The 23,772-nt window shown below is 36.2% G+C and overlaps 1 protein-coding gene across 1 annotated transcript in view; it reads left to right on the plus strand.

The window, feature by feature from the left end:
* Nucleotides 1–277: 277 nt before the first annotated feature.
* Nucleotides 278–23,772, plus strand: part of SGMS1 (sphingomyelin synthase 1) — a 226,229-nt gene continuing 202,734 nt past the window's right edge. The window contains exons 1-2 of the mRNA XM_053692223.1: nt 278–409; nt 6,442–6,518. The gene's annotated coding sequence lies outside the window, so the exon portion shown is untranslated. The remainder of the gene's footprint in view (nt 410–6,441; nt 6,519–23,772) is intronic.

The raw sequence follows: 23,772 nt of genomic DNA on the forward strand, positions 1-23,772 counted from the left end.
ATACAGACGGAGAGCGACTTCCATGACATGTGGAGCCAACAACCCTTTCTCTTTTTCTGCTGTGTAAGGGTTTGGATATTATTTGTACTTTTTCATGTGGGTTAAAGGGACATTATACGCTCGTTTTTTCTTTGCATAAATGTTTTGTAGATGATCTATTTATTTAGCCCATAAAGTTATTTTTTTTTTTTAATGTATAGTTTTGCTTATTTTTAAATAACATTGCTCTCATTTTAAGACTCCTAACCAAGCCCCAATGTTTTAGGAGAATACCGACAGATACCTACTCCAGCTTGCTCCTGTTTGTGTAAAGGGTATTTTCATATGCAAAAGAAGGGGGGGTCTTATTTCCCACTTGCAGTGGGCTTTCCACCTACCTTTTCAACAGAGCTAAACTGGAAGCTTCCAAGTAAGTTTTTAAACAGTTTTATACTGGATTTTTATATCAGTATCTGTGCATCTTATTCTTTATAGTAGTGTCTATTACATGCAGTTATATGAAAATTGGTGTATACTGTCCCTTTAATGTTTTGTTTTGTTTTTAGTTTCACCTAATCTCAGTCAATCAAGATTACACTGCTACAATGTTTGTTTGGTGTTCTTAACCCTAAATTTGTGGTTGGAAGTTCAAGGGAACAATGGTTTTATTTATATGTTTATTTGTGGTTGATGTACGCTGTCAAATGGTTTAGCCTGAAATTATCCTCAGCCATCTGTAATTACGACAGCTGCTGTTCTGTTTATTGTACAGATTGACATGAGGAAAATGACAGTTTGTATTACTGAGTTGACTTAAAGAGGTGTGTGTCAAAGATAAAGGCAGTTTTCCGTTTGCTTGTTTTAGAATAGATAAAAATAAATGTAATATTTTTTTTTAATTATTACTTCGAGCTTTATGAGAATATTAAAATGCAGATATTATTTGCCATCAGGTTCAAGTTAAAGAATGATCAAAAGTAGAGTTACTTGACCGTGCTGTTCAAAATAGACTGCATGAATTTAGGAGACATTTCAGGTAAAACTGAAGAAATATTTAAATACATGTTCTGTCAGTAGCAGACCTAATCATCAGAGGGCCTTTATGCAAAACATTTTTTGGGGGGGGCACCGACAAAGGTAACTCAACAGTAAGCTATAATAATAATATACATAGTCATATAAAAACAGAACAGAGGGGGCGCTATATTAGAGTGCAGTTAATATTGTTATAGTGATACAAAAAAGTAAAATATGTTACAATAGTCCCCAAGTTTAGATATCGTGCAACAACTATGCAGTCCTGTACATCTTCGCATGGAATAAAAGGGTTGAAGGTGGCTGCTCTCCTCCTCACAGGAAACTCCAGAGGGTACTAAAAAGCAGAAAACTTGAAGGGGCGCCTCATGTGCAGATCAACCAATGGAAACAGATCCAAATAATAATAATAGTGTAGCCAAATGGGTACTCACATTTATGGAAAGCACCCTAATGTGGTAGAAGCAGCAAACTGATAACTCAGGGTGTAACACTCTCCTGGTAGCAGCAACCGACCAACTTTAGGATGCAGGATACACAGGAACACAGTGGGAGCTTTACAGCAAACAAATAACGGTGCTGTAACTTAGCTTAAGATAAAAACCAATTTATTTTAAAAACAAGTTAAAAACAATAAGCATTTAGTGAAAAGGGGACATTTGTGATAATGCCCCTATCATGCAACGCGTTTCTCTGCTTAGTAAGTAGCCGTTGCATCAGGCTTATAGCACCTAGTAATGATAAAGTCCTTTTAAATGCTACCAAAGCTAAGAAAAGCTTTCCTTACAAAATGGTCAGAAATCATTAAGGTCCAACCTCTACGAACACAAAAGGAAATTTTTAAACCTTTTTGTAAGGCAGGTTACACTCCGCCCACAATTAAGATGGATCACTAGACCATATTCACATTCGCGTTCCAGAAAGACAGGAAGAGATTCCCCTTTGGTCCTTTTTTTTTTTTTTCCTCTTTAACTAATTTTTATTTTTTATTATTATTTTAATTTTATTTTGTATTGATTAAGTCTATATCTATGAAAAGAATATGATAATAGAAGCAGAATAACCTTAGATATTACTGAAATGTTTGCTAATGTATATGCAACAGATAAAATGTTAATGGAATTTTGTTTAAGATTTGTTATGAATCTATGGAGTGTTTACTATTATGTTATGTCTTCATGATATGGATATGATATTACACTCCATTTGTAATTTAATTATATTCTAATGAAAAAAAAGAAAAAAGAGAGATAGATAGACATAGATAGACTGAAATAGATAGCTAGATAGATAGATAGATAGATAGATAGATAGAGATAGACTGAGATATAGTTAGATAGACTGAGATAGACAGACATAGAAAGATAGATAGATAGATAGATAGAAGAGAGAGAGAGTGAAATTGACAGATAGATAGATAGATAGGCCTCTAGTTATGATGCTCCGTATTTACCTGCATTCGCCGGCCCAATACGCTTGCATAACATCACCGCCACGGACCTGAATACGTTCGTCAAAGTTATCAAGAAAGCTGTCAAGAAGCCGCGCACCAAGTACGGAGCGATGGGCAGCAGACTGTTGTTAACTGACAGTCATCGATCTCGCTGCTCATTGGCTTCTTCGCAGCTTTCTTGCTACCCTGCACTAAGCACCAACACTATACTATACTGTTTAACCCCCTAAACCGCCGCTCACGGACCCCGCCACAACTAAATAAACTTATTAACCCCTAAACCGCCGCTCCCGGACCCCGCCGCCACTATAATAAATATATGAACCCCTAAACCGCCGCTCACGAACCCCACCGCCACCTACATTATACCTATTAACCCCTAATCTGCCGCCACCTACATAAAGTTATGAACCCTTATCCTGCTTATCCCGGACCCCGCCGCAAATAAATTAAATGTTTAACCCCTAAACCGCCGCACCTGGAGCCCTCCGCCAGCTACATTACATTTATTAACCCCTATCCTGCCCCCCCTACACTGCCGCCACCTACAGTACATTGATTAACCTCTAATCTTGCCCCCCTTAACCGCGCAACTATATTAAATGAATTAACCCCTAAACCTAAGTCTAACCCTGCATTCTATTGGCTGATCCAATCAGCCAATCGGATTGAACTTCAATCTGATTGGCTGATTACATCAGCCAATCGGATTTTTCCTACCTTAATTCCGATTGGCTGATAGAATCCTATCAGCCAATCGGAATTCGAGGGACGCCATCTTGGATGACGTCATTTAAAGGAACCTTCATTCAGTGTTAGGATATCGGAAGAAGAGGATGGCTCCCCGTCGGCTAGATTCAAGATGGCTCCGCTCCGGTTGATTGAAGATAGAAGATGCCGCTTGGATGAAGACATCTGTTGCTTGGAGGGCCTCTTCTGCCCGGATTCAATGAAGACTTGTGGATGGATCGGATAACTGCTTGTGCCCGGCTGGGTGAAGACGGCTCAAGGTAGGGTGATCTTCAAGGGGGTAGTGTTAGGTTTTTTTAAGGAGGGATCGGGGGATTTTAGAGTAGGGGTGTGTGGGTGTTGGGTTGTAATGTTGGGGGGGGTATTGTATTTCTTTTTTTTACAGGTGAAAGAGCTGATTACTTTGGGGCAATGCCCCGCAAAAGGCCCTTTTAAGGACTATTTGTAATTTAGTTTAGGGTAGGGAATTTTATTATTTTTTTGGGGGGTTATTAGGGGGCTTAGATTAGGTGTAATTAGTTTAAAATTCTTGTAACTTTTTTTTATTTTCTGTAATTTAGATTTTTTTTGTGCTTTATTTTTAGTTAATTTTAGTTATTTTTAGTTAATTTTATTTAATGTTAGGTAATTGTAGTTTATTAATTTAATTTATTTAATGATAGTGTAGTGTTAGGTGTAATTGTAACTTAGGTTAGGATTTATTTTACAGGTAATTTTGTAATTATTTTAGCTAGGTAGCTATTAAATAGTTAATAACTATTTAATAGCTATTGTACCTAGTTAAAATAAATACAAAGTTGCCTGTAAAATAAAAATAAACCCTAAAATAGCTACAATGTAATTATTAATTATATTGTAGCTATCTTAGGGTTTATTTTACAGGTAAGTATTTAGTTTTAAAGAGGAATAATTTATTTAATTATAGGAATATTTATTTAGATTAATTTAAATAATATTTAAGTTAGGGGGGTATTAGGGTTAGACTTAGGTTTAGGGGTTAATTCATTTAATATAGTGGCGGCGGTGTAGGGGGGGTAGATTAGGAGTAAATCAATGTAATGTAGGTCGCGGCGGTGTAGGGGGGCAGGATAAGGGTTAATAAATGTAATGTAGGTGGCGGAGGGCTCCGGGTGCGGCGGTTTAGGGGGCAGCAGATTAGGGGTTAATAGGTATAATGTAGGTGGGGGTGCGGTTCGTGAGCGGCGGCTTAGGGGTTCATATATTTATTATAGTGGCGGCAGGGTCTGGGAGCGGCGGTTTAGGGGTTAATAAGTATAATGTAGGTGGCGGCGGTGGCGGGGCGGCGGTTTAGGGGTTAATAAGTATAAAGTAGGTGGCGGCGGTGTAGGGGGCGCAGATTAGGGGTGTTTAGACTTGGGGTACATGTTAGGGTGTTAGGTGCAGACACTTCCCATAGGAATCAATGGGATATCGGGCAGCAGTGAACATGAGCTCTCGCTGCTGTCAGACTCCCATTGATTCCTATGGGATCCGCCGCCTTCAAGGATTGAAAACCAGGTACGCTGGCCCGGAATAGTGAGAGTCCGGCGGATCATATGTTACGTTACTATATTCTACTTTTGCCGGGCTGTAGGGCTTGATAACTACAGCGAATCAGCCTCGCCACAAATACGCTGCGGAATTCCACCGTATTTGTGGTTGACAGCTTGATAACTAGAGGCCATAGACTGAAATAGACAGACAGACAGACAGATAGATAGATAGATAGATAGATAGATAAATAGATAGATAGATAGAGATATACTGAGATATTGTTAGATAGACTGAGATAGACATACATACTGTAGATAGATAGATAGATAGATAGATAGATAGATAGATAGATAGATAGATAGATAGAGATAGACTGAGATAGACAGACATAGAAAGATAGATAGGTAGATAGATAGATAGAGAGAGAGAGAGAGACTGAAATTGACAGATAGATAGATATATAGATAGACTGAAATAGATAGATAGATAGATAGATAGATAGATAGATAGAGATATACTGAGATATAGTTAGATAGACTGAAATAGACAGACATACTGTAGATAGATAGATAGATAGACTGAAATAGATAGATAGATAGATAGATAGATAGATAGATAGATAGATAGATAGATAGATGTACCTGCAACCAGCACTAATAAAGGGATCCTCTACATTAGGATTGTACACATGACTGACTGCTATGGGCCCCCCAAGCATTTGGGCCCTAGTGTCACTGCACCTGCTGCACAATGGTAGTTCCGCCCCTGGGTTAGAGAAATGTTTCTACACATTTCTTAAAGATAACTCATTCCGGCTTCATTTGTCATAAACAAATATCAGATGCTGAAATTCACAGTTTGTTACTTGCAAATAAATGCCAATTGTCCCTATTTTCAAGTTTAACATTTAAACATCAAATGCAATCTATAAATATCAACTTTGAAATGTTTGACGTTCACAGATTTGAATCTTGTTTTCAACTGTTACTATGGATTTTTAAATGTTTACATTCAGTCTTTAGAAACATTTGAATGGTAGAACAAATATCAAGGGAACAGTCATTCTGCACATAAAGAAACAGGCATTAGATATTAGATGCCTGTATCTTAAATGGCCATTATAGTGCAATATGACGTGCTCTGATTTGTTAGAGCATGGAATTTATTGTAGCCGACCCTGTAAATCTACGTGTTTAATCCAGATAAATGTGGTTAAACACATATTTAAAGTGCTGCTCTGGAGTTGCAGAGGACTGCTTCTAATTGTAGTTCTAGTAACCCTGTTTCTATCAGGAGCTGCAGATAACTGCTGTTCCCAAGTGAAAACTGCTGATTAATTAGGTCAACCGCAGTAATCTATAGCGCCTAAGTGGTACAGGGCCGCTAGTGCTAAAATTACAAGCAGTCCTCTGCAGCTCCAGAGTGTTACTTTAGCTGAATTTTATCCCTAATGGCCCTTTAAATTACAATTTATGCTATGCTAACAAAATATGACAGTACATCACTTTTTCACCAATATTATTAACCAAATTTACTTTGCGTCTGCATTGTCCTAACAGTGCAAATTTACTTCCATTTATTTTTCAGCCAATTGCTTCAGCATTCTTAAATAGAAATACAACCATTTTATTAGTGCAATAAAATGTTTCAGAATCCTTCTGCTAATAAATAAAATATATTTGTCCCATTTATGTTATGTAAATGCTTATAATTTTATTTCCTTTGTTTAGTGGGACAAACTTAGAGACGGAAATACAACATGGAATTCTTCCACAGAAAGATGATAATTTAAGACTTGGCGTCTACAGTAAGACCATTTTTTTTTTAGCTAAAATGAGTAAAGAAGCTAAACAGTATCTAAACAAAGTCACTGAATAATGTACGATATGCAATTTCAGGTGTGGATTTTGTATCTTAAAGGAACTGTAAACCCCTTGAGATTTTTATATAAAATGTTTAGTTATGCGTAATGTAACAACTTAATATGGTTTCATTTTTTTTTTTGTTTCCTTCTCATGTAATTTATCTCTAAAAATTGTGGATTTTCTAATTCTCAGAACTTGAAATGTACCCTGCTGCCTTCCTAAATGTATATGAAACCCAAAAAAACTTACGTGATAAATTAATTTCTTTCATGGTGGTGAGAGTCCACAATCGATAATTGGATATAAAGAACATCTTTTTTAACAGAAAAAAACTAATTCACAATCCTAAAAGAACCCAAAGGAAAAAACAAGGCAAAATATACACTTTTTTTAATGTAATTAAAATTAATCGACAGGCAAAAAACAAATTAACCTGATACAACTGCCTGAAGGACTTTCCTACCAAAGGCTGCTTCAGAAGAAGCAAAAACATAAAAATGGTAGAATTAAGTAAAAGTATGCAAAGAAGACCAAGTAGCTGCCTTGCAAAATTGGTTAAGTGAAGCCTCATCCGTAAAAGCCAAAGAAGTGGCAACTGATCTTGTAGAATGAGCAGTAATCCATTTACATAAAATAGTGAATAACACAGAAATGTTTCTAGCAGAAGAGATAGCCAAAAGAAAGAAAACCTTAAAAGAAAGGAACTTAATATCTACCTTATGCATAGGCTCAAATGTTGGAGCCTGCAAAATCTTCAAAATCAAATTTAGATTCCAAGGTTAATTTGGTTAATTCTAGCCAAAGTCTGAATAAAAACCATGAATGTCAGGAAGATTAGCAATCTCCCTGTGGAACAAAACTGAAAGAGCAGAAATATGACCCTTCAAAGAACTGCAGATAAATCCTTATCTAAACCATCCTGCAAAAACTGCAAAATCCTTGGAATTCTTAAATAATGCCTGGAAATAAAGGCCCTCCAGATCTTATGATAAATCTTCCTAGTCACATGCTTACAGGCCTGTATCAGAGTCTCAATAACAGAATCCAGAAATCCTCTCTGCCTAAGAACTAACCATTCATTTTCCATGCCATCAAGCTTAGAGACTTGAGATCTGGGTGGAAAAACAGACCTTGAGATAGACAGTCTGGAAGCAGAGGAAGTGGCCAAGGATGACGACTGGACAACTAAACCAGATCTGCATACCAAACTCTGAAAGATCAAGCCAAAGAAATCTAAATTACTGATGCCTCCTCTTGCCTGATTCTGGCAATCACTCTGGGAGGAAGAACCAGAATTGGAAAAACATAGGCTAGTTGAAATGATCGTGGAGCCACCAGAGCATCCACAAACACTGCTTGATGATCCTTGGACCTCGCACCGCATAGTACATAGGAAGTTTGGGGTTAAACCTAGAGGCCATCAACACTATCTCTGGAAGGCCCCAAAGATTCACGATCTGATTCAAAATATTCGGATGGAGAGACTATTCTCCTGGAAGCAGGGACAGACGACTGAGAAAATCCGCTAACCAATTGTCCACTCCTGGAAAATGAACAGCAGAAATTAGAAAACAATTGACTTCTGCCCAGGAGATACTTACTTCATGGCCGGGAAACTGTGAGTTCCCCCCTGATGATCGACATAGGCCACTGCTGTAACATTGTCTCACTGGAAAAAGAGAAAAGACTCCCTTTTCAACAGAGGCCAACTCTGAAGGGCTCTAAAAATTGAGTTCTAGAACATTTTTTTGGTAACCATCACAGTCCAAGTACAAAGAACAAAAGAAGACCCCTGCATAATAAGCTGATGATTCAGTCATCAAGACAGAGACTGTCTTGTTCTGAAATCTAGATGAATCCTTTGACATAGCGGAGTATGATTCCTGCACCATTACCGAAGCATACAAAGCTGAAGAGTCCTCATGTGGAAACAAGCAAATGGAATAGCATCTGAAGACACAATCATGAGACCTAACACCTCCATACAAAGAGCCACAGATGGAAAAGAAAGAGACTGAAAGTTTACACAAGTGGACACTAGCTTCAAACTTCTTTAAACTGTCTATGAAAGTTTTATGGAAACTGAATCTATTTGAAACCCCCAAAAAAACAACCTTTGTCTAAGGAACCAATGAACTCTTTGGAAAAATGACTTTCCGACCATGTTGTTGAAGGAACAACAACAGTCTGCTGGTGTGAGATTCTGTTAAATGAAAATATGGAGCTTGAAACAAGATATTGTCAAGGTAAGCAAACACACCAATACCCTGAGTTCTAATCACAGACAAAAGGGAACCCAGAACCTTTGAGAATATTCTGGGAGCTGTAGCAAGACTAAATACTAGAGCAACAAACTAAAAAATGCTTGACCAGAAAGGCAAATTTAGAAACTGATAATGTTCCCTGTGAATATGAATATGAAGGTAAGCAATGCATCATTTAAAAATCTATTGTAGACATAAACTCACCTTGCTGAACAAAAGGTAAAATAGACTAAATTGTCTTCATTTTAAAAGTAGGTACTCTGAGAAATGTGTTCAGAGCTTTTAGATCCAGAACTGATCTGAAAGTTCCCTCCTTCTTTGGAACAATTAAGAGGTTGGAGTAAAACCCCATTCTCTGTTCCAACAACAGAACAGGAACAATCACTCCCATAGATTCTAGATCCGAAATTAACTGTAAAAAAAGGCCTGAGCCTTCACAGGATTTCTCTGAACATTTTACAGAAAAAAAACCTTCCCCTGGAAGGCCTTGTTTTGAAAAATATTCGATAAACCTAAGAGACTATATTTAGAACCCAGGGATCCTAAATAGACTGAAACCAAGCTTCCTGAAAAGGTGTAGCCTGCCCCCTACCAGAGCTTCTAGATTGGGAGCCGTACCTTTATTATTATTATCAGGTATTTGTAGAGTGCCAACAGATTCCAGATTTGGATGAGGGAGTAGATTTTGTGGGCTGCTTTGACTTGTACCAGTTCCAACTTGGTCTCCAGACTGAGGAAGCTTGTTTCTGAGTGGAGGAATCAGATTTCTGTGCCCTGTTCTGATGAAAGACACAAAAACGATTATGACCTTAAAATTTACCTTTGGCTTTCTTGTCCTGAGGAAGACAAGCTCCTTTACCTCCAGTCACAGTAAACATAATAGAATCCAAACCAGGACCAATCAAAATTTCCCTGAAAAAAAAAGAGATAAAAGTTTGGATTTAGAAACCATATCATCAGACCAAGGTTTTAACCATAAAGCCCTTCTAGAAAGTACTGCCAAAGACATACTTCTAGTATTCATGTTAATGATGTAAAAACAGCATCACAAATGAAAGCATTAGCACACTTAAGCAACTCCAAAATGTTTTAAAAAAAATCTCCACTAGCAGATTCTTCAAAAAATTGCTCAGAAAGACTTTTTAATCAAAAGGAAGAAGCAGCAGCCACCTCAGCAAGAGAAACTGCTGGTCTAAAAAGATATCCTGCTTGCTGAAAGCCCTCCTATGGAAGGACAGTAACTTCCTATCTAAAGGGTCTTTAAAAGAAGAGCCATCTTCCAAAGGAATAGTAGTATGTTTAGCTAAAGTAGAAATGGCCCCATCCACTTTGGGAACAAAACTCAATGTTAGAAGGATACATTTTCTTAAACCTTGCAGAAGGATTAAAAGGAATACCTGGTTTAGCCCATTCCCCAGAGCAGGGGTGACCACACTTTTTTGTGTTGGGATCTACTTTTCAAATAACCAGCTCAACGAGATCTACCCACTAAAAATGGGCCAGCTCCTAAGCTTACATTCCGGCTTTTTCAAATAAAGATACCAAGAGAATGAAAAAAAATTGATTATAGGAATAAATTAGAAAGTTGCATGTTCTATATCTGAATCATGAAAAAAAATGTGTGTTCCATATCCCTTTAATGTTGCATGATTTAGCAACACATGGATGTGCAAAAGCATAAAGATACAACAGATTAATCCTGACGACAAAAGTAGCACTGATTTTAATTCGGGTTAACAAAAGCTACCCCTTGTGCGATGTTACCAAACACTGCATTCAAAATAATGCCACTGACCCCCTTTACTTTGCGCCACGGGCTTGGCCTGATATGACTCAGTCAGGCTTACACAAATAAATTTCAATAGCGCGCCATACAGACCATTTCTTACTGGGTCAACACGTTAATTTGCCAGGCGTCAATCAGACTTGTTCCTTTAGCATAGCACAGCAGCCTCCACCTTTACTTTTTCTATCTATTGATGCTTACCCTCCTATCTATACTATACCGCCATTATCCATTGGGATGGTACTCACTCAACCATGCTTTTGATAGACCAATTGTGTTGTCGTTAAAAATCATCTACATTAATTGGTTGAAATCAATGTCACTCAAGATCCAATCCTGTAACACTTTTTGTGTCCGACCATCAGACCGTTTAATGACCTGCCCCTTCAAACAGTGCGGTCGATAAAGCGGTATCCCTAGCAACCATACTCTACTCATGCCCCAATGTTGAGATTGCGTAACTTGACCAAATCATTTTGATCACGTCAGCCGTGATCTACCAGCAGCGCCTTCGAGATCTACTGGTAGATCCCGATCTACCTATTGGGCACCCCTGCCCTAGAAACTATCTCAGAGACTGTATCAAGGATAGGAAACACCTCAGGAGATTTAACCATAGGTTTAAAATATTATCTATATGATTAACAGATTGATCTCCATCTAATTTAGGATCTTAAACATCTAAACTAAGAAAAAAATATGTTCAATTTTAAATAAAAAAAGGTGATGATTCTGATTCATGATTATCAGAAAAAAACTCTTACTCTGAGGACTTATCAGCTTCATAACTAGAAACATTAACCTCAGCAGGCTTAGAACTAGTAGAAGGTAAATTCTGAAATGACCTTTTAAGCTTACTTGAAGGAGGCATGGCTAACAACATTTCAGACACTGTAGAGTGAATAAAGTTCTTAACTCCAGGAGCAAAATCTGAAGAACTCTCCTGTAAAGAACAAACAGAAGGAGCAGTAACACCTTTAAAAGCAAGAGCAGCAATAGACTGGTCAGAATTCTTTAAAACAATAATACATTTATTGCATAATTCTGGAGATAAAACCTCAGTCTTTTTACAAGACAAACATTTAACACTGGTAGGAAAGTGTACAGATGACACAGCTTCCAATGCATATTTAGTGGCAGAATTAGAAGGCTCCATTGCTGCAAAAAAACAAATAAAGAAGTTAAATGCAGAAAAAAATAAACATACAGTTAAATGGTAATATCCCCATTAAAAGAGCAATTGAAGAAAGGGAAAAACATTCACACTTCAAAAGTAGCTCTTAAAAATTTACAAAAGGGGAAAAACAAATTAGGTGGTAGGACTCAGGACACCCGACATCCAGATATTGCACTAAAGAAGAGAGGGAGCTACAAAAAAGCACGCCTAAACTACCTATGCTACATGCCGAGGTACACAAAGTTGAAAGCTAGCATGTGTTAAAAAAATGTACACATGCCAAAAACTCGGCGTGCATTTAAAAATATACGCACGTAAAACCTCAGTGCGTATACAAGGATATATATATATATATATATAACAGTTCAGGAGTGCTATCAGTAGGTTCTCTGTAAGACATTAAATAGTCTATAGCCGGAGGAGAGGTAATGCTACTAATAAGCTGATAAAGCGTTGTGCACAGTCAATGTTAGCAAGCAGCTATAAAAGCGACAGACATGTAGTAGGCAACATGGAGGCAACAGCATACAGGAAGCGTGAACTTTATAGGCAGGTCAAATCATCTACTCACTTCTTCGGGTCCATATCTGCATACCCTGAATAGAATGATCCTGTCCTCAGCGTTCAATCTCCAGCGTTCCCTTCCATGGAAAACTTAGCTTCTCCTGTGTGCGTCTTTAGCCATCCACTCCACAACCGCGGAACAAGGCCAACAGAACTGTCCGGTCACATGACTTCCTGGTCCCAGGAAAATGACATCACAGGACGCTCCGGTAGAGGAATGGAGCCCCCCAGGCTACAGATAATATCAAGAAAAGAATGAAGGATTCCAGGCGTCCAAATGATGTAAAAATTCCAAGCTTTATTGTTCAAAGTTTGCCAAGGTAAAAAACCCTGGGTAACAGAGTCTCCAGATAAAGAAAAAATATATAAACACAGCCTAACATGTTTCGGCCAGTCTGGCCGTAATCATAGACATATCCCTCCTTCTTAGAGGGTGTGCTTTTATAGGGCAACACTCCGCCCCCATTTTTAAAAAAACACAATTAATTTCCATTTACCTTTACACTACCAGTGAAAATGTTCTAAATACCTTATAGCATACCATGTGTAGATATTATATATATCTTATTAATCATCAAAGGTGAACAAAAGGAGAAAGGGGGGATATTTTACAAGAATATACACACATAAGTAATTTTAAAAGGCAAAGGCATGGAACAGCCATGGGGGCCAAATTTGCGCCTTTATACGCCAACCTATTTATGGGTTGGTGGGAGCTGTTCCACGTCTTTGCGGATGAGAAGCCCTTCATAGATCATATTTATTTTTACAGAAGGTTAATTAATGATCTCTTATTTATCTGGCATGGGGATGAAGTGTCTATACAATACTTTGTAGAATATCTTAATACAAATAATAAGGGCATTGAATTCACCCATAATTGTCACATAAAAGTTAATACCTTGTTGCACCGTAAACCTATTGCAGGTAACTGCCTCCTACATGCACATAGCAACCATCCACAATATATGTATAAAGGTATTGTGAAAGGGCAGCTCCTTAGAGCTAGAAGGAATTTTAACTTAGACTCAGATTTTGTAAGGGAATCTAAAGATTTTATTGTACGCTTTGAAGAGAGAGGCTATAATAAGAATATGGTTGAAAATTATCAAAAGAGGTTGTTTCTTTGGATAGGGAGCAAATTCTTGGTAAAGGCAAACAGAGACAGGAACATAAGGGTCTACAATTTGTTACAAAATATTCAAACCAATTTTCAGAAGTCTGCAACATAATCAAAAAATACATGCCCATATTGTATGGAGATGATACTCTGAAACATGTAGTGGAAAATGGTTGCAACTTCATATATTCTAGATACCTGACAATTGGTAATATGCTTTCACCAAGCATGCTTCCTGACCTAAGTACCTGCAGTTCATGGCTTAAAGGGATACTAAACCCAATTTTTTTTATTTCATGATTCAGATAGAGCATGAGATTTTAAAGGAACAGTCAAGTCAAAATTAAACTTTCATGATTCAGATAGGGCATGCAATTTTAAACAACTTTCCAATTGACTTCTATTATCTAATTTGCTCAATTCTTTAGATATCCTTTGTTTAAGAAATAGCAATACACATGTATGAGCCAATCACACAAGGCCTCTATGTGCAGCAACCAATCAGCAGCTTTTGAGCATATCTAGATATGCTTTTCAGCAAGTGATATCAAGAGAATTAAGCAAATTAGATAATAGAAGTAAATTAGAAAGTTGTTTAAAATGACATGCTCTTTCTAAATCACAAAAGAAAAAAATTGGGTTTCATGTCCCTTTAAGCACCTTTCTAATTTACTCCTATTATCAATTTTTCTTTGTTCTCTTGCTATCTTGATTTGAAAAAGCAGTACTGTAAGCTTTAGAGCCAGACCATTTTTTGTTCAGCACATGGGTAGCACTTGCTGATTTGTGGCTAAATGTAGCAAACCAATCAGCAGCTCTACCAAGGTGCTGAACTAAAAAATGGGCCGGCTCCTAACCTTTTATTACTGCTTTTTCAAATCAAGATAACATGAGAACGAAGAAAAATTGATAATAGGAGTAAATTAGAAAGTTGCTTAAAATTGCATGCTCTATCTGAATCATGAAAGAAAAAATGAGGGGTTAGCATCCTTTTAATGTTGTGGGCACTTATAAATGTAGTAAATCTCGTTGTAAATCATGTGTATATTTGAAACAAGGGGATGGCTTTAGATCCTATGTAACAAATTAAACATTTACCATTAGAGGATGTGTAAAATGTTCCTCCACATTTGTCATCTATTTGGTTGAATGCTCAGAGCATAAACAACAGTATGTTGAACTAACCACTAGGGACATACGTACGAGGATTAAGGAACATCTAGGGTATATTTCTAATGACATACATTGCTCAGCACTCTCAAGACATTTTATTGAGATACACAGTAAAAATGTTTAAACATTCAAGTGGAATGCGATTGAAGCAGTTCGCATGCCACGAAGAGGTGGCAGTAAACTAAAAATACTTGAGAGACAGGAAATCTACTGGATCCATAAATTAAAAACATTGGTTCCGGAAGGATTTAATTCCCAATTTGATGTAATAAATTATTGGGAATAAACACACTGTTAATAAACAGGGAGTGTAATATACTATATACAACATATGCATTATTGTAACTACTAAGTGTTATACATCTAGTATTAAATTCATTATAGTGGGAGGTATTTTATCAATACCTTTCTTTAATTAAAACACATCCAGAAAAATAGAATGATTATTGCCCTAATGAATATATCTTTAACAACACACATGAAATAATACATATACTATAAACTGCACATAGAGTATCTGTGCAGTATTTGTGAAGCATATATGCAGAGCATTCATTAGTATCTATACTAATTCATTAGTATCTATACTGGGTATTTAACTTATTGTTTGTTTTAAAATGACTAATGTGTGTATATTCTTGTAAAATATCCCCCCTTACTCCTTTTGTTCACTTTTGATGATTAATAAGCTTAAACAAATGCGTTTATTTATATATATATATATATATATATATATATATATATATATATATATATATATATATATATATATATATATATATATATATATATATATATATATATATATATATATATAGTCCATATGTAGAAAGTAACAGCACCACTGCATCAATTTTCTTAAAGGTGAATTATTTCTTTATTGGAGATATCACAACAATAAAACAGCGACGTTTCGGACCTACATGGTCCTTAATCATGCATAGTTAAAACACAGTAAAACACACATTTAAAAAGGGTGGTATGACCAATCAGATTTCAGCTCACATTCTTAATTGAATTAACCCATGCCTATCCAGGCAAGATAATATACATATTACTTTTTCTATTGGTGGCCTCTAGTGGTACCATATTGAATAACACCCTATCAAAATTTATAAAAACAAATACAGATCGTAGTCCCTATTCAGACCATAAGGGTACAATGTATTCAATTTCTTGATCCACCAAACTTCTTTTTGTTTTAGTTTAAGTTCTCTGTTACCCACCAATAGAAAAAGTAATATGTATATTATCTTGCCTGGATAGGCATGGGTTAATTCAATTAAGAATGTGAGCTGAAATCTGATTGGTCATACCACCCTTTTTAAATGTGTGTTTTACTGTGTTTTAACTATGCATGATTAAGGACCATGTAGGTCCGAAACGTCGCTGTTTTATTGTTGTGATATCTCCAATAAAGAAATAATTCACCTTTAAGAAAATTGATGCAGTGGTGCTGTTACTTTCTACATATGGACTGTATCTGTTTGGGTTTTTGCTGATAGCCCATTGTAACGAGCACACAGCCAGGTTAAAGCAGTTCATTAAGTGCTGGACTCTATCTGTTTATTTTATATATATATATATATATATATATATATATATATATATATATATATATATATATATATATATATATATATATATAATATCTACACATGGTATGCTATAAAGGTATTTAGAAAAAAAGTTCACTGGTAGTGTAAAGGTAAATGGAAATTAATTGTGTTTTTTTTAAAATGTGGGCGGAGTGTTGCCCTATAAAAGCACACCCTCTAAGAAGGAGGGATATGTCTGATTACGGCCAGACTGGCTGAAACATGTTAGGCTGTGTTTATATATTTTTTTTTCTTATATGGAGACTCTGTTGCCCAGGGTTTTTTATCTTGGCAAACTTTGAATAATAAAGCTTGGAATTTTTATATCATTTGGATGCATGGAATCCTTCATTCTTTTCTTGCTATATATATATATACAGTGGGGCAAAAAAGTATTTAGTCAGCCACCAATTGTGCAAGTTCTCCCACTTAAGAAGATGAGAGAGGCCTGTAATTTTCATCATATGTATACCTCAACTATGAGAGACAAAATGTGGAAACAAATCCAGACAATCACATTGTCTGATTTGGAAAGAATTTATTTGCATATTATGGTGGAAAATAAGTATTTGGTCAATATCAAAAGTTCATCTCAATACTTTGTTATATATCCTTTGTTGGCAATGACAGAGGTCAAACGTTTTCTGTAAGTCTTCACAAGGTTGTCACACACTGTTGCTGGTATGTTGGCCCATTCCTGCATGCAGATCTCCTCTAGAGCAGTGATGTTTTGGGGCTGTCACTGGGCAACACGGACTTTCAACTCCCTCCAAAGGTTTTCTATGGGGTTGAGATCTGAAGACTGGTTAGGCCACTCCAGGACCTTGAAATGCTTCTTACGAAGCCACTCCTTCGTTGCCCGGGTGGTGTGTTTGGGATCATTGTCATGCTGAAAGACCCAGCCACGTTTCATCTTCAATGCCCTTGCTGATAGAAGGAGGTTTGCACTCAAAATCTCATGATACATGGCCTCATTCATTCTTTCATGTACATGGATCAGTCATCCAGTTCCCTTTGCAGAGAAACAGCCCCAAAGCACGATGTTGCCACCCCCATGCTTCACAGTAGGTATGGTGTTCTTTGGTTGCAACTCAGCATTCTCTCTCCTCCAAACACAAGTTGTGTTTCTACCAAACAGTTCTACTTTGGTTTCATCTGACCATATGACATTCTCCCAATCCGCTTCTGGATCATCCAAATGCTCTCTAGCATACTTCAGATGGGCCCGGACATGTACTGGCTTAAGCAGAGGGACACGTCTGGCACTGCAGGATCTGAGTCCCTGGCGGCGTAGTGTGTTACTGATGGTAGCCTTTGTTACGTTGGTCCCAGTTCTCTGCAGGTCATTCACTAGGTCCCCCTCTGTGGTTCTGGGATGTTTGCTCACCGTTCTTGTGATCATTTTGACCCCACAGGGTGAGATCTTGCGTGGAGCCCCAGATCGAGGGAGATTATCGGTGGTCTTGTATGTCTTTCATTTTCAAATTATTGCTCCCACAGTTGATTTCTTCCCACCAAGCTGCTTGCCTATTGCAGATTCAGTCTTCCCAGCCTGGTGCAGGTCTACAATTTTGATTCTGGTGTCCTTCGACAGCTCTTTGGTCTTCACCATAGTGGAGTTTGGAGTGTGACGGTTTGAGGTTGTGGACAGGTGTCTTTTACACTGATAACAAGTTCAAGCAGGTGCCATTAATACAGGTAATGAGTGGAGGACAGAGGAGCCTCTTAAAGAAGAAGATACAGGTCTGTGAGAGCCAGAAATCTTGCTTGTTTGTAGGTGACCAAATACTTATTTTCCACCATAATATGCAAATAAATTCTTTCCAAATCAGACAATGTGATTGTCTGGATTTGTTTCCACATTTTGTCTCTCATAGTTAAGGTATACCTATGATGAAAATTACAGGCCTCTCTCATCTTCTTAAGTGGGAGAACTTGCACAATTGGTGGCTGACTAAATACTTTTTTGCCCCACTGTATATACATATATATATATATATATTTATATATATATATATATATATATATATATATATATATATATATATATATATACACAAATACATATTAATACAGCCAAAGAGGCTTATAGGGTGCCAAATAATAAAAACTGGAGGAAACCAGTAGGAAGCCAAACCAGTGCTGAAACATAATAGGAGAGGATCTGAATTAGATTATATAGACGACCCAACAGGACGAGACAAAGGACAAGTTCCTGCGAAGGAAGGCTTGTGACTAATTCTCAAAAGGTAAAAAATATGCCATCACCCAAACTCCAAATACATCCCCCCATCAATAACTTCACTTTGAGGGGAAATGGGCCTCAACTCAATCCGAGAACGCTTCTCACTGAAGAATAAAATGCAAATCTTCTTCCTTTACCTTCCTCCAGTGGAGGCAAAGACAAGACTGAGTTGCCAGTGAGGTTGGAGGGGTTTTATAGAGCTTTTGGGGTTTGGGAATCTTTGCCTCCTATTAATGGCAGGGAAGAGTAATTCCCAGGAGTAATGGATAGTGGACTCTCACCACCTGTATGAAAGAAAATGTCTTTCATAATTCATTTAGACTGAGTATACAATTTTAAACCACTTCACAATTTACTTATATGATCAAATTTGATTTGTTTTCTTGGTATCCTTTGTTGAAAAACACACCCAGGTAGGCTCAGGAGCTGAGAGCTAGCTGCTGATTGGTGGCTGCACATATATACCTCTTATCATTCAGCCAGTTTCTAGTAGTGCATTGCTACTACTTCAACAAATGATTCCAACAGAATGAAGCAAATTTTATAATAAAAGTAAAATTGGAAAGTTGTTTAAAATTGTATGTTCCATCTGAATCCTGAAAGAAAATGTTGGGATTTCATATCCCCTTAAGTCTAACCCTGCTAAATATATCTTTCCCTAATTGACTTTAACTGATAGCAACTGCAAAACAATGCATTTTATACTAACAATATGACTGCGATTAGATTTGTCATTTGCTCAAGCTCAGATTGGCTCCTCCAAATAAAGCATGTGGTGAGCGGAGTCTGGCTATTGAAAAACAGATGCAGTAAACAATGTATTTTTCAAAAAATGTAATAGCAAAAGACATGTCTTCTAATTACAAGGTGATTACTATCACTTTAAAGGGACAGTAAAGTCATAATTAGACATTATTGATTTAGACAAAGCATAGAATTTTAAATAACCTTCCAATCTACTTCAATTATTTAATTAACTTCCTTCTCTTGTTATCTTTTGCTGAAAGTTTTTTTTAGGAAAGTTCAGGAGCAGCAAAGAACCTAGGTTTTAGCTTCTTATTAGTGACTGCATATATATATACCCATTGTCATTGGTTCATCCATATGTTAAGTTAGAAACCAGTAGTGCATTGCTGCTCCTTCAACAAAGCATACAAGAGAATGAAGCAAATTTGATATTAGAAGTAAACTGGAAAGTTGTTTAAAGGGATACTAAACCCAATTTTTTTATTTTGTGATTCAGATAAAGCATGCAACTTTCTAATTTACTCCTATTGTTAATTTTGCTTCGCTCTCTTTCTATCTTTATTTGAAAAAGTAGGTATTTAAGCTAAGGAACCGGCCCATTTTTTGGTTCAGTAACCCTGGATAGCGATTGCTGATTGGTGGCTACATTTAGCCACCAATCAGCAAGTGCAACCTAGGTGCTGAACCAAAAATGGGCCGGCTCGTAAACTTACATTCTTGCTTTTTCAAATAAAGATAGAAAGATAATTAAGAAAAATAGGAGTAAATTAGAAAGTTGCTTAAAATTGCATGCTCTATCTGAATCAGGAAAGAAAAAAAAATGAGTTTAATATCCCTTTAAAATTATATGTTTTACCTAAATCATGAAAGAAAAAAATATGTGCAAACATACATAGTCAATCCAGGCACCATTGTTCACTGAACCAGATGTTGCAAAGTTTGTCAACATAACCATACAGAGACTCACAAGGTCTTTGTAATAAATGTATAATTGACTAATTTAGTGAGTGATTTTGTCTTAGACTGCTGTTAATTGTGTATTGTATTATGTGTAGTTAAAGTAAACAATAAAGCTTTTCATTAGTTAGCATTTACACTGATTCCTTTCTTCTACCAGAAACATATCTGCCCTCTTGCAATTCATATATTTTAGGCAGCGTCTTCACTCTTGAATTTCCCTAAATGGCCCATTTCACATGGGAAATTCTAGGGAGTGCTACATAAGTCTGGCAGAGATATCTGTAACTATCACACATGTGAACGGGAGGGAGTGAACAGGGTTTATATAGTAACTGAGGGATAAAACTTCTGTAATATATTTAGTGCAGGTTGCAGCGAGGAGCAGAATTAAAGGGACAATGTACCCAGGCAAGCAGCTGGCATATTAATGCAATAATAAAAAAGACACAATATATTAGAATAGATTTTGCAAATGGATAAAATACATTGTGACCCTTAACCTGAAAAAAACTAGAATTGGCCATAAATCTTAGAGGGACAATTTACTCAGCTGAAAATATGGGCTAGCGTCTTTTGTTTGCATAGCTTTTCTATAACCAATACTGCAGCACTGAAATTGTCAATGTAAGGGGTGTTTTCAACAGGCAAAATCATCTATTTCAAGTGAAAAAATAAATGTATTAGGTCTATTTGTAAATAATTAAAACACTCCAGCAGGTAAAATGAATGATTAAGAACATATTAGGTTACAGTACAATGTCCCTTTAAGACATATTCAACCAAATAAATATTGATAAACACGTTAGTATATATGACAGATAATAATTAATTTGTTGTACTCTTTGGTTAATTGAGCAACAAGAATGTATCTTTAATTCAGTGTAATTTTGGAAATTGCGCACTGTGGCAAGATTATGAGTGGGGCGCCATATTGACATGCAGCCGTAAAGGGGCAAATTTACCTGTTTATGGGCGCACATTAAATAACCAGCCATTACAAGTTCAGTTAAATTACAGTAAAAAAAAAGAGGGTAAAATAAATAATTAAAGTATATTGAAAATGTTTTTTTTATTCACTAGACATAATGATACATTTTATATTAGAATTTGAAATTGTTTAATATTTCTTTAAAGCTGTCCCGCACTTTAGTACTTATTATGGAACTCTGTTCCTCTGTCTTACATTCACGTCCCAGATTCACTAAGTAAAACCAGGGACCACCTAAAGTTCACAAGAAATTGTTTACAAAGATAGATAATCTATTTATTATCCATTCTCCAGTTTTGCATCACCAACAGTTTTATTAATACACTTTTTACCTCTGTGATTATCTTGTATCTAAGCCTCTGCAGAATGCCCCCTTATCTCAATGCTTTTGACAGACCTGCATTTTAGCCTATCAGTGCAGACTCATAAATAACTCCACAGGAGTGTGGACAATGTTATCTATATGGTACACATGAACTAGCAGTGTCTAACTGCTAAAAACTGTCAAGAGGCACTGAGATAAAAGGCCTCTTTCAAGAGAGGGCTTAGAAATTAGCATATGAGCCTACCTAGGTTTAGCTTTCAAAAAAGAATTCAAAGGGAACAAAGCAAATTTGATGATAAAAGTAAATTGGAAAGTTGTTTCAAATTGCACGCCCTATCTGAATTGTGAAAGTTTAATTTTGATTTGACTTTCCCTTTAACTTCGCCTGTATCTTACTCCCCTTGAGACCAGCTTTACTCTGCTCAGATCATCAGATTTCACACACACTCACATTTAGGGCTAGATTATGAGTGGTGCCCTAACTGTAGCGCGCAAGAAATATGGGTTATTTCTCACAATGAAAATAGTAAGTGTATTACCAGTTGAAAGTAAACAAGTTCGCTTGAGCGCAATCGAATGTAATGTGCAACGGGTTAGCGCTACTTCAGAGCTTGAGTAAAGAGTACTGCGTTAAAAAATATTTTACTAAACATATCAAAAATACATTTAACAGTACAGAGACTATTAACACTGTCTGATAAAACATATATTTTTTAAAAAATTTGCATTAAAAAGTTAAAGTGCTCAAAGATATGAGGTCTCAGGTGTTAGAAAAAAAGGCTGCAAAGGGCTTTGACATAGAGATACTTACATATACATGTCTACAGATGTGTGTGTATATATATATATATATATATATATATATATATATATATATATATATATATATATATGTGTGTGTGTGTATGTACATATGTACTTATATGTGTATATATGTATTTACAGACATATATACACATTTAAAAACATAAATACATAATTATACATATATAGATATATATATAAGTGCATTGGAGCCCTTTGCAGCAAAATAGCGCTCCACACGTAATCTAGCCCTTAAAGGGACACTGAACCCAAATTTTTTTCTTTCGTGATTTAGATAGAAGATGCAATTTTAAGCAGCTTTCTAATTTACTTCTATTATCAACTTTTCTTCATTCTCTTGGTTTCTTTATTTGAAAACCAAGAATGTAAGTTTAGATGCCGGCCCATTTTTGGTGAGCAACCTGGGTTGTTCTTGCTGATTGGTGGATAAATTCACCCACCAATAAACAAGGGCTGTCCAGAGTCTGAACCAAAAAATGGCTGGCTCCTTAGCTTAGATGCTTTCTTTTTCAAATAAAGATAGCAAAAGAATGAAGAAAAATTGATAATAGGAGTAAATTAGAAAGTTGCTTAAAATTGCATGCTCTATCTGAATCATTAAAGAAGAAAATTGGGTCCAGTGTCCCTTTAATCTTGTTTAACCCCTTAATGACCACAGCACTTTTCCATTTTCTGTCCGTTTGGGACCAAGGCTATTTTTACATTTTTGCAGTGTTTGTGTTTAGCTGTAATTTTCTTCTTACTCATTTACTGTACCCACACATATTATATATCGTTTTTCTTGCCATTAAATGGACTTTCTAAAGATACCATTATTTTCATCATATCTTATAATTTACTATAAAAAAAATGATAAAATATGAGGAAAAATTGAAAAAAAAACACACTTTTTCTAACTTTGACCCCCAAAATCTGTTACATATCTAAAACCACCAAAAAACACCCATGCTAAATAGTTTCTAAATTTTGTCCTGAGTTTAGAAATACCCAATGTTTACATGTACTTTGCTTTTTTTGCAAGTTATAGGGCCATAAATACAAGTAGCACTTTGCTATTTCCAAACCATTTTTTTCCAAAATTAGCGCTAGTTACATTAGAACACTAATATCTTTCAGGAATCCCTGAATATCCCTTGACATGTATATATTTTTTTTTAGTAGACATCCCAAAGTATTGATCTAGGCCAATTTTGGTATATTTCATACCACCATTTCACCGCCAAATGCGATCAAATCCAAAAAATTGTTCACTTTTTCACAAATTTTTTCACAAACTTTCGGTTTCTCACTGAAATTATTTACAAACAACTTGTGCAATTATGGCATAAATGGTTGTAAATTCTTCTCTGGGATCCCCTTTGTTCAAAAATAGCAGACATATATGGCTTTGGCGTTGCTTTTTGGTAATTAGAAGGCCGCTAAAT

This window comes from Bombina bombina, chromosome 9 (genome assembly GCF_027579735.1).
Source record: "Bombina bombina isolate aBomBom1 chromosome 9, aBomBom1.pri, whole genome shotgun sequence".
NCBI classification, from domain to species: Eukaryota; Metazoa; Chordata; class Amphibia; order Anura; family Bombinatoridae; genus Bombina; species Bombina bombina.